At 37.3% G+C, this 15,919-nt stretch overlaps 1 non-coding gene across 1 annotated transcript; it reads left to right on the top strand.

The window, feature by feature from the left end:
- Window positions 1-5,660: 5,660 nt before the first annotated feature.
- LOC143643082 (U2 spliceosomal RNA) lies at window positions 5,661-5,850 on the top strand. The gene has a single exon (XR_013156123.1). It is a non-coding gene; the product is annotated as a U2 spliceosomal RNA (small nuclear RNA).
- Window positions 5,851-15,919: the final 10,069 nt, after the last annotated feature.

The raw sequence follows: 15,919 nt of genomic DNA on the forward strand, positions 1-15,919 counted from the left end.
AATTCACTTGGGATGGACCATAACTATTAACAGCTATTCTAACATGGAGCAGATCAGTGTGTCACATCTTTTCTAAAATATAGCTACTTGAAAAGAGATGTCTCCTGGAATTGGAAGCAGGAGCTACACACTTTAACTGGAGGTGGTGAAGAAAGAGAAAGTTGAATATTTAGATTCGGCCTGAGAACACAGCTCTAGAGGGTGAACTTTAAAACATCAAGGACTGGGGTGCAAAATGCATGCTCAGGAGTGGACACATACTCAGAAAAGACATGAGAAGACCCTAGGCTTTCACCTCAGGCAGAACTGTGGGCCCTGTACAAGCAGGTGGTAAAGGCCAAGACAGAGTTGTAGGCAGACACTTAGAGAGAAAACCACTGGAATCAGAAGCTGAAAGCAATGAACCAGGAGCAAGAACCAGCAGACGCCAGTCACATGCATTCCAAACTGGCAGAGGTGTCCAGGATGCTGGCAGCCTTCCTTCTGAGAAGGTATCCTCTTGTTTGTGTCTTAATTTGGACATTTTCATGGACTTAGAATTGCAGCTTGTAACTTAATAAAGCCCCTTTTTAAAAGCTAAATCCATTTCTGGTATATTGCATTCCAGCAGCTTCAGCAAACCAGAACAGTAGGAAAGCACTGTTCCAGTTCAGACCCAGTTGGAAAGACTAGGAGAGAAGTATATTTCCTTCTTCTTTTTGATCTGTGAGGTCATTAGCCGATCACTGAGACAACTGGACAGAGATGTCAGTGATGACACATGGCAAGTTTTTGAAAAATAGCTTGGAAATGTCGTTAAACAAATGGATGACTGTAACTTTCAACAATCAATAACAGCAAACTCTGGGAAAGGGGAGAAACTAATTTCCAGAGTTAGTACTTTATACTATTCAAAATGCTCAGTTTTCAACAAAAAAATTATATGGCATTTAAACAAAAATGAAAAAGTATGGCCCAATGACAGAAAACACCACTTGAAGGAAGCCCAGATGTTGTTCTTACTAGATAGCGACTTTAAATCAACTGTGTTAAATATGTTCAAAGAGAAAAAACAAACAGGAAAACAACCTATGAACAAAATGAGAATATAAATAGAGAGTAAAATTATTAAAAGAAACCAAATAGAAAATAGGAGCTGAATAGTTCAATGCAGATTTAAACAGACAAAGAAAGAATCAGTGAATTTAAAGATAGGAAAATGAAATTGTCCAGTCTGAGAAACAGAGAGAAAAATGAAGAAAAGTGAACAGAACCTAAGGGGCCTGTGGGGTACCATTAAGTGAACCAACATATGCACCATGGAAGTCCAAGAATGAGAGGATGGATAGGAAGAGATAGAAAGAATATTTGAAGAAATAATAGCCCAAAACTTTCCCAAATGATGAAAGACATGAATCTACAAACTCAAGAAGTTCAATGAACTTCAGTAGGATAAACTCAAAGAGATCCACACAGAGATACATTATATTCAAACTGTCAAAAACCAAAGAGTGAAAGAATCTAGAAAGCAGCAGGAGAAATGACTCATCAAATACTAGTGCTCCTAGGCTAGATTAAGTGTGAATTTCTTATCAGAAAACATGGTAGCCTGGAGGCAATGGAATTACATATTTAAAGTGATAAAGAAAAAAAAACTTAACCAAGAATTCTATATCCAGGGCAGACAACGGTGGCTCAGCGGAAGAGTTCTTGCCTGCCATGCCAGAAATCCAGGTTCAATTCTTGGAGCCTCCCCATGTAAACAAGCAAAAAAACCCAATTCTATATCCAGCAAAACTATCCTTCAAAAATCAAGCAGATATTAATGCATTCCCAGATAACAAAAGCTGAGGGAGATTTGTTAGTAGACCTGTTCTACCAGATATGCTAAAGGGATTCCTTCAGGCTGAAGTGAAAGAACACTAGACAGTCACTTGGAGACATAGGATGAAGTAAACAACTGACAAACTACATGACAAATATAATAATCATCATTATTGTATTTTATGGATTATAACTCCTCTTTATTTTCTACATAGTTTAAAAGACAAATGCCTAAAATTTTCATAAATTCATTTCAAAGGCATACAATATGTAAAGATGTAATTTGTGACAATACCATAGGAGTAGAGTTATATAGGAGCAGAAATTTTGTATATTATTGATGCTAAGCTGGTATCAATTTAAACTATATTGTTATAAATTTAGGATGTTAATTGGAAGTCTCATGGTAACTACTAAGAAAATATCCTTAAAATAAACAGAAAAAGGAATGATAAGAAAATCAAAATGGTACAGCACAAATAATCAATTATACACAAAAGAAGGCTGCAGTGGAGGAAGTGAAGAACAAAGAAGACATAAAACACATAGAAAACAAATAGCCAAAGGGCAGATGTAGGTCCTTCCTTATAAGTAGTTACTTTACATGTAAATAGATTAAGCATTCCAATTAAATAACACAGATTGGCAGAATGGATTTTTTAACAATGTCCTAACAATGCTGTTTACAGGAGACCCACTTTAGCTCCAAAGACATAAATAGGTCAAAAGTGAAAGGATAGAAAAAGACTTTTCATTCAATTATTAAATGGAAAAAGAGTTGGAGTGGCTATGCTAATATCAGGCAAACTGATTTTGTGTTAAAAACCATTTAAAAAGAAGAAAGACATTATATAATGGTAAAAATGTCAATTCATGAAGAAGTTATAACAATTATAAAGATATATGAACCACACAAAAGATCACCAATTATATATGAAACACACATTGACAGAACTGAAGAGAGAAATGAACAGTTCTACGATAACAGTTGTAGACTTCAATCCTCCACATTCAATTATGGATATAAAATCTCAGCAGACGATCAGTAAGAAAATAGAAGACATGAACAACACTATCAACCAACTAGAATCTAATAGACGTATGTAGAATACTTCACTTAACAATAGCAGAAAACCCATCTTTCTCAAGTGCAGATGGAACATTCTCCAGGATATACCATATATTAAGCCACAAAATAGGTCTCAATAAATTTTACAATATTGAAAGTATACAAAGTATCTTCTCTGACTGCAATGGAATGAAGCTAGAAACAAAGAATAGGAAGAAAGTGAACAAATTCACAGAAAATAATGTGGAATTGCAAGGGACCTAGATTAGGCAAAACAATATTGAAAAAGAACAAATTTGGAGGACTCACACATTTTGATTTCAAAATTTATTGCTAAGCTACAGCAATCACAACCAGGTGGTACTGGCATAAAGTTAGATATAAACACAAAATGGATAGAAATGAGAATCCAGACATAAACCCTTATCTATATGGCCAATTGATTTCTGTTGAGAGTGCTAAGACCAATCAATGAGGAATGCATAGTCTCTTCAATAAATACAACTGAGGCAACTGAATATTCACATGTGAAAGAATGGAGTGGGTCCTTACCTCATACCGTATTCAAAAAATAATCCAAAAATGGATCAATGACCTAAATACAAAATCTAATACCACAAAACCCTTAGAAATGAACAGAGTAAATCTTTATGACATTGTATTTGGTAATAGATTCTCATCTATGATGCCAAATGCATGAGCAACAAAAGAAAAAAATAGATAAATTGTAGTTCATCAAAATTAAAAACTTATGTGCAAAAAAAATGAGAAGACAACCCACAGAATGGGAAAAAAGATATTTGGTAAGAGTCTAGTGTTCAGAATACATGAAGAACTCGTAAAATTCAACAATAAAAAGGAAACAATGAAATTTTAAAAATGGGCACAGGACAAAAATAGACACTCTTCAAAGAGGATATACAGATGACCTATAAGCACATGAAAAGATGCTCAACATCATTAGTCCTCAGGGAAATGCAAATCAAAACCACAGTCAGGTACCATGTCATAACAGAACCACAGGTAGTCTTCCACGTGTACCCAGAATTCAATGATCTTAAAGTTTCATGGGCTACAAATGATAAGGAAAATGAAAGTTGGTCAGTAAAGGAGAAGAATTTCCAGAGCAGCAGACAACAAAGGAGAGAATTATATATGTATGGGCAACATGGCCACCAGTCACTCTCATCCTTTGTGGCTTCTTTATAGGAACTGATAGGGGAAGTAGCTACTAGGACAAGTCTGGACTCCTTGTCAGTCAAGGCAGTGCAGCAGGAACCAGAAATTTGAGATTTATCATGTTTCTGTAAATGGCAGACATTTTCACTTATCATAAGGTAAACCCAAGGGAAATTTACATTTCACATTCATTTAAATAAGGACTTTTTGATGCTAGCTTCCTTGCATATATGAAATGTTTAAGTAAGATACTTTCAGAGAAATTTAGGGGATAGGTGGATGTTTTACAGCTTCACAATACACTACAAACCTGAACATATGGCCACATTCATTCTGTAGTAGATGAAAATGTTGCACATAAGACCCAATTGGGAAAACAGTTGGAATTTGGAATCTATTCTGGGTTTGCATGCTTCTCCAGCATTGAATCAAACACAAAAAGAAAGAGAAGTTGTTTCACAGTAACAATTAAATACTTATCATCTGCCACTCCAATCAAATAATAGCTAACATTTATCTGGCACTTACTAATATTGTATAGTTTAGATATATTATCTCATTTAATATACAAAAAGTATTATTATATAAATTAAATGTGATATTATGGTATATAATCTTTGCTTTGAAAAAGAAGAAACTGAGGCTTAGAAAGATTAAGTAACTTGCTGAAATAAACAAAACATATAAATGGTGGCATCTGGTTTTGAACCTCCTCACAGACCCCATCCTCTTAACTACCACAGAATCCTACTAGAAATGTTCTAAACATATAGCAGTTTCCTTCTTATTTCAAGTTTCTTATCACTTTTCTTTTCAGGCTTTGTTTTCTTCCAGTGAGAATAGAAAAACAGTCTTCAATCAAGGCGAAGTAAGGAAAATTGCACATAACTTAAAACCATACCTATATATTAGTGGGTCAATGCTCTTTTGAGTTAACTCACCATAATACTATGTTTGGATAAGGTCTTATTAAGCAACTTCCTCAGTGAGTATAAGTAGCCAGTGATGGGAGCCGACTGTGCATTTGTGTACATAACCTCGTGTTCCCTTCAGTCTCCATCAGGAAATGGATTATTAATACAGTGAAATAGCAGTACGATCTTGCTCTGTGTCTATTGCCGTGCAGGTCAACGACTCACTGTGAGCTGTTCTTACCCTATTGTTCATTTAGACCTCCTTTCCAAAGAATCACTGGTTTAGAGCTGCCTTAAGACATTCTGCACATTTGGGTCAGAAGATAGATACTACTTCAGGAAACTAGGAAAAATAATTCATGTCTCCATTGAACTTGGCATTTGCTTCAGTGCAAGTAGACATATTGATCTAGACTACTGTTTAATGTAAACATTTTTGCTTCATTGTTGGTCCATGTGATTACAATTTTAATGGACATGAACACGTTCATAAATTGAAATCAAATGACATTTGATTATGAGTAAATTCTAGAAAGCCATTATGAGTAAAAAAATATTTAAATGCTTAGTGCTAATGTTCACAATATAAATTTATTAACTGCCTTTCTGTGGCAAATATCACAGTAGTAGGCACTTACAGTTATATTATATGATGCAATAGGCATTAAGAAATTTGATCTCAAAAAAATGTTTTAATTACTTCTTGGCTTTTTGGCTAAGATCAAGCGTAGTATCTGTTCTTATCAGTTTATATCTGATACATCTTCTATCCGAGGAAAATATATTAAATGGATTTTTGGAATTGGGAGATGAAATAGGAGCTTGCTCCGTCCACTCCACGCATCGACCTGGTATTGCAGTACTTCCGGGAATGGTGCACACCCCTCGGGGGGGCAATAAATGTACAAAAAATTTTTAAAAAGTTTTACCATAAAATCATTTTTATTCAAAGCTATAAAAATCCCTTATGTTGGGAAACATCAATGCCATTCTGTGTGTCAAGATTTGTAAGAGCTTTGAAAACTAAAATAGCACTCAAGGGCCAAGTAGTATTTTTCACAATACCCCTTTAAAAGGGAAAATAGCTTTCTGGGTCTTTTGAATCTGACTTCATAAATAGTTTTTAAATAATTAACAATAAACTTCCCATAAAACAACATCTATTTTATGATTAGTAGTAATGGCAATGAATGGACTTTTGATTTTTGAACCCATCATCTCACAAAAGATGTTTGCTTTTAAAATAATTTATAAACCAATCTCACTTTTTCAGACCTAAGCTTGTCAACATAACACAAAGAAATGTGAGGGGCTCAAAAACTTTGATTCTAGAAAGATTTTGTTCACACATAAAAGGAAAACATAATACGTAGACATCCATGCAAGTACTAAGAAATGTTCTGTGATGGTTTGGTTTTTGTATAGAGGGCAAGAGGAGGGTTGGATCATTTTTTATCTTGATTTATTGAAGCCACTGCCTGTCACTCCCACCTGACTTTGAATGTGTTGGTGGCTTACATTTGCTGTTACAAGATAGATAATAGCCAATCTGTAACCAGGGCCAAGAATCTGTATCTATTCCTTAGTGCACAGCTTTCATGCCGTCGAACCTTGTGATCTCTTTAACATAAAATCATTCATCTCATTCTTATACTGAAATGTAGTAAGAAAACATACAGGAATGTCTATGCACTTAGAAGGAGTTCAACACAGAAATACACTGTAATTAGCATTGTGTCATGGAACACAAATGTACAGACTATGTTTAAATGAGAGCATTTTTATCCTACCTCCCTTTCCTAAGTGTAATTTGGATTGAGACAGCAGAGGAAAAGTCAATTCTACTCTTTGTGGACATGATAATGAGAGCAATTGCTTCATCAATATAAATTTAATTTAGCGTAATTTTTGTCAAATATGTCCTGACTTTGTTATTTGCTTATTTATTGAATATTTATTGATGGTATATTAGGCAACAGGTACATTTCTAGGGAATAAGTATAAAGATATGAAAGCTACAATTTTATTATCGTCCCCAAAAAGCTTCAAAATGCAAATTTAAGTGTAATATCCTAGGCCAACAGGAAAAACCTAGAAACGTTACTTAGATGAGGCAAGGTATCAAAATAAGAGTTCTCAAAGTAGGTAATACCTGAATAAGATCTTGAAGTTGGAGAGAGGTATGTAGTAAAAGAAGTATTTTATTTAAGATAAGTGGAACATTATGTGAACCAGATGAAAGGGATGGCAAACCAAAAGAAATATGGTCTTACTGTATGGATAAAAAGGTGCGAAAGAGGACGTGATGGCAGGAAATAAGGATGGGGTTAGGAAAGACTTGACTGAGAAAATAGGTAGAGAAATAGGTGAAGAATAAAGGAGAAGAGACTGATATGGATAATGTATCCCTGAATTTTTACAAAGTGTTAGGCAGGGTGTAGTCTCCAACAGAATATGTGATCCCCATATATATATATATATACTTATGTCTCTTAAGTCCCAAAAGAAGTAGCCAGTTTTGTCTTAGTTGCCTTAAACCCTCTTTTTGTAAACTAGCTGTGTGAATACTTTCACCATCACTATCGCCATACCTACATATTTCACTAAGAAGTGAAAATACAGCCATCCAACAAGGCATTTGGGTGGGACAGCATATACCAATCAGCATGAAGGATTTGTCACTGAGTTGATCAGTAATTCTGTTTTCATTCTGGAAGAGAGAGTAAGTCTCCTTGGCATGTGAAGTTTTGGGGGAACAACTTGAGTTTTGAACCGATGAGCTCTGTTGAAGTCCCTTCTGGAAGGTGCTGAGTTTATTAGGTGTGTCTTGTGTGGCTGTCAAGAAGAAATTATGTGCAAAAAGAAGAGAACAGAAATGCCGCTGTGGTTTGTTATTTATTCAACATATTTAATTAATCTTTAGTAGCTCACTTTTTGCCAGGTACTGCTCCTTAATGCTTGGCAGGACAGATCTAGATCTGCATCCAATAGAGTAGTAAATAAAATAGACACAAATCTTTGCCCTTACAGACCTTACATTCATTGGGGAAAGACAAAACACAATACACAAAGCAAATTAGTAAAATATATGGTATGTAAGGTGGTGAAAGACCTATGAAAATAAAGTGGGGAGGGGCTACTTGAGCTTTTGGGGTGAGGGTGAATATTAAATAGGATAGCCAGCAAAGACCTCACTGAGAAGGTAACATTTGAATAAGAACCTAAAATTACGGAAGGACTAAGCCATGGAGAAATCTGTGGGAAAAGTATTTCAGGTAAAGCAAAAAGTATCAACAAACATCTGGAGTGGAAGAATGTGTATCATCTTCTAGGAACAGAAAGGAGATCAATATGCCTAGAGAAAGGTAATAAAGAAAAGAGTGAAGAGAGATGAGATCAGAGAGGTAACAAGTAGAAGGAATCAAATAAAGATTAGGCCATTGTCATAAGCAACAAAAGAAAAAAATAGATAAATGGGAACTCCTCAAAATCAAATTCTTTTGTGCCTCAAGGGACTTTGCCAAAAAGCTGAAGAGATAGTCAACTCAATGGGAGAAAATATTTGGAAATTACATATCAGATAAAGGTTTGATATCCTGCATACATAAAGAAATCATACAACTTAAAGAACAAACAACCCAATTATAAATGGGCTAAAGATATGGAAAACTATTTTTCTGAAGAGCAAATACAGATGGCTAAAAAGCACATGAAAAGATGCTCATTTTTATTAGCTATAAGGGAAATGCAAATCAAAACTACAATGAAATACCACTTCACCTGTAAGAATGGCTGCTATTAAACAAACAGGAAACTACAAATGTTGGAGAAGATGTGGAGGAATTGGGACACTCGTGCACTGCTGATGGGATCGTATAATGGTACAGCCACTATGGAATACTGTTTGGTGGTTCCTTAGGGAACTATTGAGTTGCCCTATGACCTGGCAATATCACTACTCAGTCTATACCCAGAAAAGCTGAAAGCAATGACAAAAACAGACATTTGCACATCTATGTTCATAGCAGCATTATTCACAATCGCCAAAAGATGGAAACAATCCAAGTGTCCATCAACAAATGAATGGATTAGCAAAATGTGGTATATCCATACAATGGAATATTATGCAGCAATAAGACAAAATGACGTCCTGAAGCACATGACAAGATGATGAGCCTTGAGAACATAATGCTGAGTGAAATAAGCCAGACACAAAAGGATAGATGCTGGATGATCCCACTGTTATGACCATGGTAAAGGTAAAATCAGAGGCTTATAATACAGAATATAGGGGACCTAGAAATACACAGAACCTAGGGACAGGTAAATGGTTAGTTAATGAGGTTGGACTCAAATGTAAGGGAATAGATAGAAGTGAAGGTGGTTTACTGGTGGGTCTATAAGTAAAATTACCATACTGAAAGTGAACATGATTGAAAGGGGTTGTATAGCTTATTTATACTTGTATGGGTCCCACACAAGTATAAATAAGCTCTTGCTGAACTACCTCAAAAGTATGAATCTTGTACAAAGAGTATATAAGTTCGGAGTATAGGGAGACTATATTAGTTTTCTTAGCTATAAAATAAGAGCTTCGATGGACCATAACTATAACTTTTCTTGTTAAGGAGATTGTGCTGGTTTGAAAGGATGTATGTACCCTAGAAAAACCATGTTTTAATCCTAACCCCATTTTGTAAAGGCAGTCATTTCCTCTAATCCCTATTCAGAACTGTATATTTGAAACTGTAATGAGATCATCTCCCTGGAGATTTGTTAAGCTGGATTCAGGTGGGTCTTGATTAGTTTACTGGAATCCTATAAAAGAGAATGACAAGAGAGAAAGCAGAGAGATTTCTGAGAGAGCAGAGAATGACATAGCCACAAGAAGCAGAGAGTCTACCAGCCAGCGACCTTTGGAGATGAAGAAGGAAAATGCCTCCCGGGGAGCTTCATGAAACAGGAAGCCAGGAGAGACAGCTAGCAGATGACGCTGTGTTCGCCACGTGCCTTTCCAGATGAGAGAGAATCCCTGACCGTGTTCGCCATGTGCCTTTCCACTTGAGAAAGAAACCCTGAACTTTATCAGCCTTCTTGAATCAAGGTATCTTTCCCTGGATGCCTATGATTGAACATTTCTGTAGACCTGTTAAATTGGGACATTTTCTCAGCCTTAGAACTGTACACCAGCAACGTATTAAATTCCCCCTTTTAAAAGCTATTCTGTTTCTGATATATTGCATTCTGGCAGCTAGCAAACTAGAGCAGAGATATATGAAAATCAGCTACCATGGATAAAATTAATCCATCTTTTCTAATAAGATTCATGCTCAACAATTCCTTAAGTTATCTTATCTAGAGATGGCAATTATGTAGAAGAGTACCCTACTCCCATTTTTTTGTTTGTTTCCATAGAAAGTACAAATAGATCACAGTACTTTTCCTTATTGAGTCAGATGTCAAGGTTAGAATCTCTTTTCTTGGCACAGTGTCTCAGGCAACCATGACCAAATAATTGGAGGTGGCACTCAAGTTGAAAACAATTTGCTACTCTATCATTAGGGGCACAGCAATATCGAAGACAACAGCTCCTAGTACAAATAAGAAGAGCATTCACATCCTGTCAGCCAATTTCTCCCATCCCTAAAGTCTTCTAACATGTCATCAGTTCCACCAGCATAAAGCAATGGTTAGTACCCTGGGCATAACCAAAGTGGATCAATTAGCTTTTCATTTAAAGAGACCTGAGTGTATGGAATTTATTTCCCTTCTTTATAAAGCCTGTCTTTGTCCCAAGAGAAGCGCCTTCTATAAAAGAAACAAACTCAGATATTCAACAAGTAGAGAATCAATGGGTTTCATGTCTTCTTGATCTTTTCCTCTCACCCACTCATTTTCTCATCACACAAATCTGTAGGAGGTTAGATCTAGATATCTGTGTTTGTTTCAGTTCTAATGAAAAGCCCTAACAACATTATTAGTAACTGTGATGAATTTTAATTTGATGACAGCTTGTGACCCACAAATTTCTGTTTAAAATTAAAGTGTATTCAAAACAGAACTGGCAAGATGACCACGATTTTAAATTTACAATCTTCTGTGATAAAATGCCTATCTAAAGCATTATATGAAATACGAATACTATTAATATCTAAACTCATCTTGCAACTGAAATCTGAAAAAAAAATAGCCCTTCAGTTCATTGCCATATGAAATTCAAACTGGTAGAATAATCATCATATTATTTTACAAATATAAGAAGTCAAAGTAGAAATAGATTGACTTGGCTTTGGTAATACACCCTTTGGCAGAGCTCCAGGTATAATTTAGGGCTTCAAACTTATAAGTTTCTCCTTTGAACAAAAATCCTCTATTTTCCTCATTCTACATGATCATCTAAAATAATTTAGAAATATATTTGACATGCTTAGTTTTAAGTTCATTTATTATTATTATTATTATTTTGTATAGACAGGCACCAGAAATCTAACCTGGGTCTCTGGCATGGCAGGCAAGAGTTCTGCCTGCTGAGCCATTGTGGCCCACTGAGTTCATTTATTATTTTTGAGCTCTAATTACTCAAGATATATTAAATGTGACATTCAAGGTATAATGAGTTTTTAAAAATGGCTTATATATTATCTTTGAAAAATAACTACTCTGATATTTTTGGTGGATCAGCTAAATCATTTCTAAACTTGATAAGAATTGAGGATTGTTTTGGTAATGGATATTTGAAGAAGTGTTATCATTAAACAATTATATTAATAAAAATCAACTCAAAATGTTTATATTCATCCAATATTTCAACATTGAGGAAACACATACAGTAATAAAAAGATTCACTATAGCTGTTTGCAAATAATTTAATGACTAAGTCATAGTTATTTTCTGGTTTTCAAGAAGTGCCAAAGAACTATAGAAAATCCCACAGTATAATATTATAAACATAGCAATTAACCTGAACTTAATTATAGCTTTAATGCTCCTATACATTACTTGCTCAAAAGATTCACAATACATTAAAATAGCATTGGCTAGAAACAAGAAAGTATTATATTCACTCTACTTATTGTAAAAATGGATAAATCACCTGTTCCTTTGGAGGATAACACAAGAAATACACAACCATTATTTTCATTCATTGCTTCCGGAACATAGTATACACTCAATAAATGCTAGTTGAATGAATGAATGAATGAATGAATAGGTTTGGCTGGATGACAGGCAAACTCAGGGAAAATGCCTAGTCTTTGGTTGTAAGGGAGAAAATGCCTACTGCAGAGAAGACTGCTGTTGCAGTAGCGTTCCTAAAGCCTCTCTGCCATATTCTATTTGGCTTGGTATGTGTAAAAATGGTAAAGGATTTAGTCCAGCAAGTCCTTGCATTACATGAAGTCACCCTGTATCCAAAAAAAGCAGGGTCTATAGTGACATTGCATGTGAAACTCCCCAGGTACTTCTTAAGGTTTGCTTCCATTTGAATCCTGCTTTTGGTTCTGGTATTGGATATGTTAATATTTGGGGACAATACCACTATCACTCTTCGTTAACCCCCATCAAATCTGTCCCAGGGAGAGTGCCTACCCCAGGGTTGTCAGCTTTGAAACTGAGAATTTTTGCTTAGTGCCAGCGGACGCTGACCATGGTGCTGAAAGAAAAGAGTCTTATTTGAAACCTTTCATTCCTCTTGCTAGTTTAGAAAATTTGAATGGCAAGAGCAGAGGCCAAAGGAGTCTGGAGGAGAATCATTTACTGTGAACTATGCATTTTGGTCTTTTGGGTGGAGACGTGGGCCATTAGTTTATTATCAGTGCATCCCTGTGAGTGTTCGTTAAACCAAGAGACCTTATGGATGTAATCGCTGCAGTAGAAAAGGTTACATCCAGCAGGGTGTCTTGTTCCTTTCCTGAAAAATTGGGAGTCAAGAGCATAGGCTAGAAACAGGAATAAGGAGTATAGATGGAGGGGAGGGGATGGGGAGGCAAACCCGTATTCATATTGAAATGTGCATTTTTATTCCTACAAGGCAAGGAAAGATCAAAGCTGATTTTCACTCGTTTTCAGCCTTAGTTTTCCAACAGGTGCAATCCTTCCCTGCCAGGTACTGTCCTGTTTTGCCTTTCTAAGGCTTTCTTTGCAAGGCAAGCTCTTCCTAGAGTCCTTAACCGTGTGCAGTTTCCCATCTTATCCACAGCTCCAGCTTTACGCCCAGCAACCCCTTACCTGCAGCGTGAAGATTGAGAAGCAGGCACAGCGCAGGGAAGCCGATTGCTCTCCGCATAGTGTTTATAATGAGAGGTGGAGGAGAAACTCCTTCACGACCTCACTTCAGGCAAAGTGCTATGAGAACGAGCCACCGCCAAGGCTCTTTTGGTCTCCGGGATTCGTCCGTGGGTCCTTGGCTGGGGCTTGCTGAGCGGTCTGTGGCGCCGACAGATACAAGCACCAGATTCACCTCCCTCAGAGAAAATGAGAGGAAGAAGAGGAAGAACAGGCTGCTGACTGGGGGCGGGAACGGGATGGGTGCTGAGGCTTTCAGAGGCGTCTAATGCTTGGTCTCCTGGCAGCCCTGCAGAGGCGGAGGAGCCGGCAGGACGGACTTGGGCGGCGTTCTCACGCCAGCTCGGGAGCCCAGCAGCGCGGCTGTCAGTGCAGTGAGAGCAGCAGCCCAGACGCGCGGAAGCTACTGAGCATGCCCAGTGCCGATCCTCACGCGGCACGGGAGTTTCAAAGTGAAATTCCACTTCCCCGGGTCTTAGCGGAGGCTGCGAGGGGAGCACGCCCAGTTGGTGGGTAGTGCTTGGGACGGTGACTCGGGATAGTCTGTCAGACATCCGTGTGGGAGGGACAGGAGATAGGTGCTGTGGAGGTGGTTGTTGTGGCAGATGTTGGCATCTGCCACAACCAGAGTTGAGAGCCAAAGAAACGGTCAATCGCTACAGCTCAACCAACTCCTTCCCCAAATCTTGGTTTACAAGTGGAAGGAACTCACTACTGGAAGTTTACGTTTGCTGGGCTTCATATTGACCAGCTGCTCAGCACTCACAGGAATATAGACTGCTTGCTTATCGAGACCTTCTCCACTGCTGAGCATCCTGGGCTGCCTCCCAGAAGTTCCCAAGGCAGCCTGCTTTGTGTAATCGGTAAACGTTTAGGTTGGGGACGCCTTCCTGACAGCCTTCCCTTCTTTGTTTCCCTTTCTCCTCTTTGCAACTCGATCCCTGTATTTTAAGTTTCTCCTGACTCAAGACCAAGTCTGTGACCATAATGACAGAAGTAAGTGAGGCCATATTTTTAGACTAGTCTAATATATCCATGTAATTGGAACAAAAAAAGGGCACCTGTTTGTTTCTTGGAAATATGGAGATCTCTAGTCTCCATTTTACTCTGGAAGATGAAAAAGAATAGAATCTACTCTTTTAACAGGACTCCTCTGGTCAGGTTTTATTTCTCTAAGGAGGCCCCCACAATACCCCTGCCCAGACACCTTATTTCTAAGTCTTTGGAGTATGGAAATCCTTGTCAGCCTACCTGAGTGGCTACTTACTTGCAGAGCCAAGAAGCCCTTCAGCCAGTCCTCTCTCCTTTAACTATACAAGGAGTGCTGAACTCTCTGCCTCTGTGCCTTCATGGGCGCTGTTGTCCCTGCCCCAATTGCTTCCTCTTGTCTCACCACAACACTCAAGTTTATAATGCTCTTTACATGGCTTCACCTTGTCCAGAAAGTGCTGGGCTGATTCCAAACTACAGAGATGTTTCTGTTCTTCACATGAATGGATATACCACATTTACTTAGCATCACCTCACATTTTTCTTCCAGACAGTTCTTATATCTGTGGTTTGTTTTATAACACAGATGAAGGCTCCATAAAAGTTTCTGCATTGCTTAAATTGAATAAAACCATTCTAGGCAAATAATAGATACTAATAAGTGCTCATTGAATTGAACAGCATATCTAATTGAATGCTTTCTTCCTCCATCTCCTGTGAACTGGGACAACTAATGGGAAATATGCCACCCACCAGAGCTTAAATTAGGCAGGGACTCTTAAGATCTAAAAGCCCAGACAGTATCATTTTCTTTTATAAATTTTTTTTTCTCCAGCTTTGAGAGACAAGGCCAAAAATTGCACCTAAACAAGTGGGAGAAAGGGAGAATGAGACATATTTTAAAACTCTGAAAAGTCTGCTATGATGAAAATAGAGATATATGGAGCCTTGCTCTCTTATTCCTCCACCTCCCCATATGGGTTTGGCAGACACCATTTCTGTGGCACTATCATTTCATCCAAACCTACTCTAGACTGCAGTCTCTTCCCCTACTCCAGATACTATTTTTCCTTGTGTCCTTTACCCACAGCATATGCCACTTTCTAACATACCAAAAGAATCGATTATTAAATCTATTTTTTATTGTCTGTCTCCCCAATCCTCAGTGGAGTGTGATCTTCACAAAGGCAGAGATCTTCAACAATTTTATTCACTAACGTATCCCAACTGCCTAGAACAGTGGCTCATACAAAATAAGTACTTAAAAAAATGAATACATTAAAATCAATAAAGTTCAGAAATAACAATTAGCCTGGTTCTAGAATTCTTACTAAAATAGACCTGTGACATCACTTATTTAGCTGTGCTTAAAGCTCAAAAGACTAACTCTTCTCATCTAATATCTGGTACTAGAGCTGCTGAAGGACTGGAGGTGGTATCCTTCCCTTATTTTTTCTCTCCCTAAGAACTAAGTTTCAAACTTACATAGATCTCCAAAAGAAGAAAATGCACAAGAAGAAAATGCACTCAATAGAAGCAGCAATGCTCTGGACCCCTTGCTTTTCCACAGGTAATTCCAACATTTATTCAGGGCACTGTTTAAGTCTCAGGGATGCAGGTAACTGAATTATTAAATTGCTTGAAAAGCCTCTTAACAGCAAAAATTTTCCTACTTCCAATT

The sequence above is a fragment of the Tamandua tetradactyla genome, chromosome 7, assembly GCF_023851605.1.
Source record: "Tamandua tetradactyla isolate mTamTet1 chromosome 7, mTamTet1.pri, whole genome shotgun sequence".
In the NCBI taxonomy this organism is placed as follows: Eukaryota; Metazoa; Chordata; class Mammalia; order Pilosa; family Myrmecophagidae; genus Tamandua; species Tamandua tetradactyla.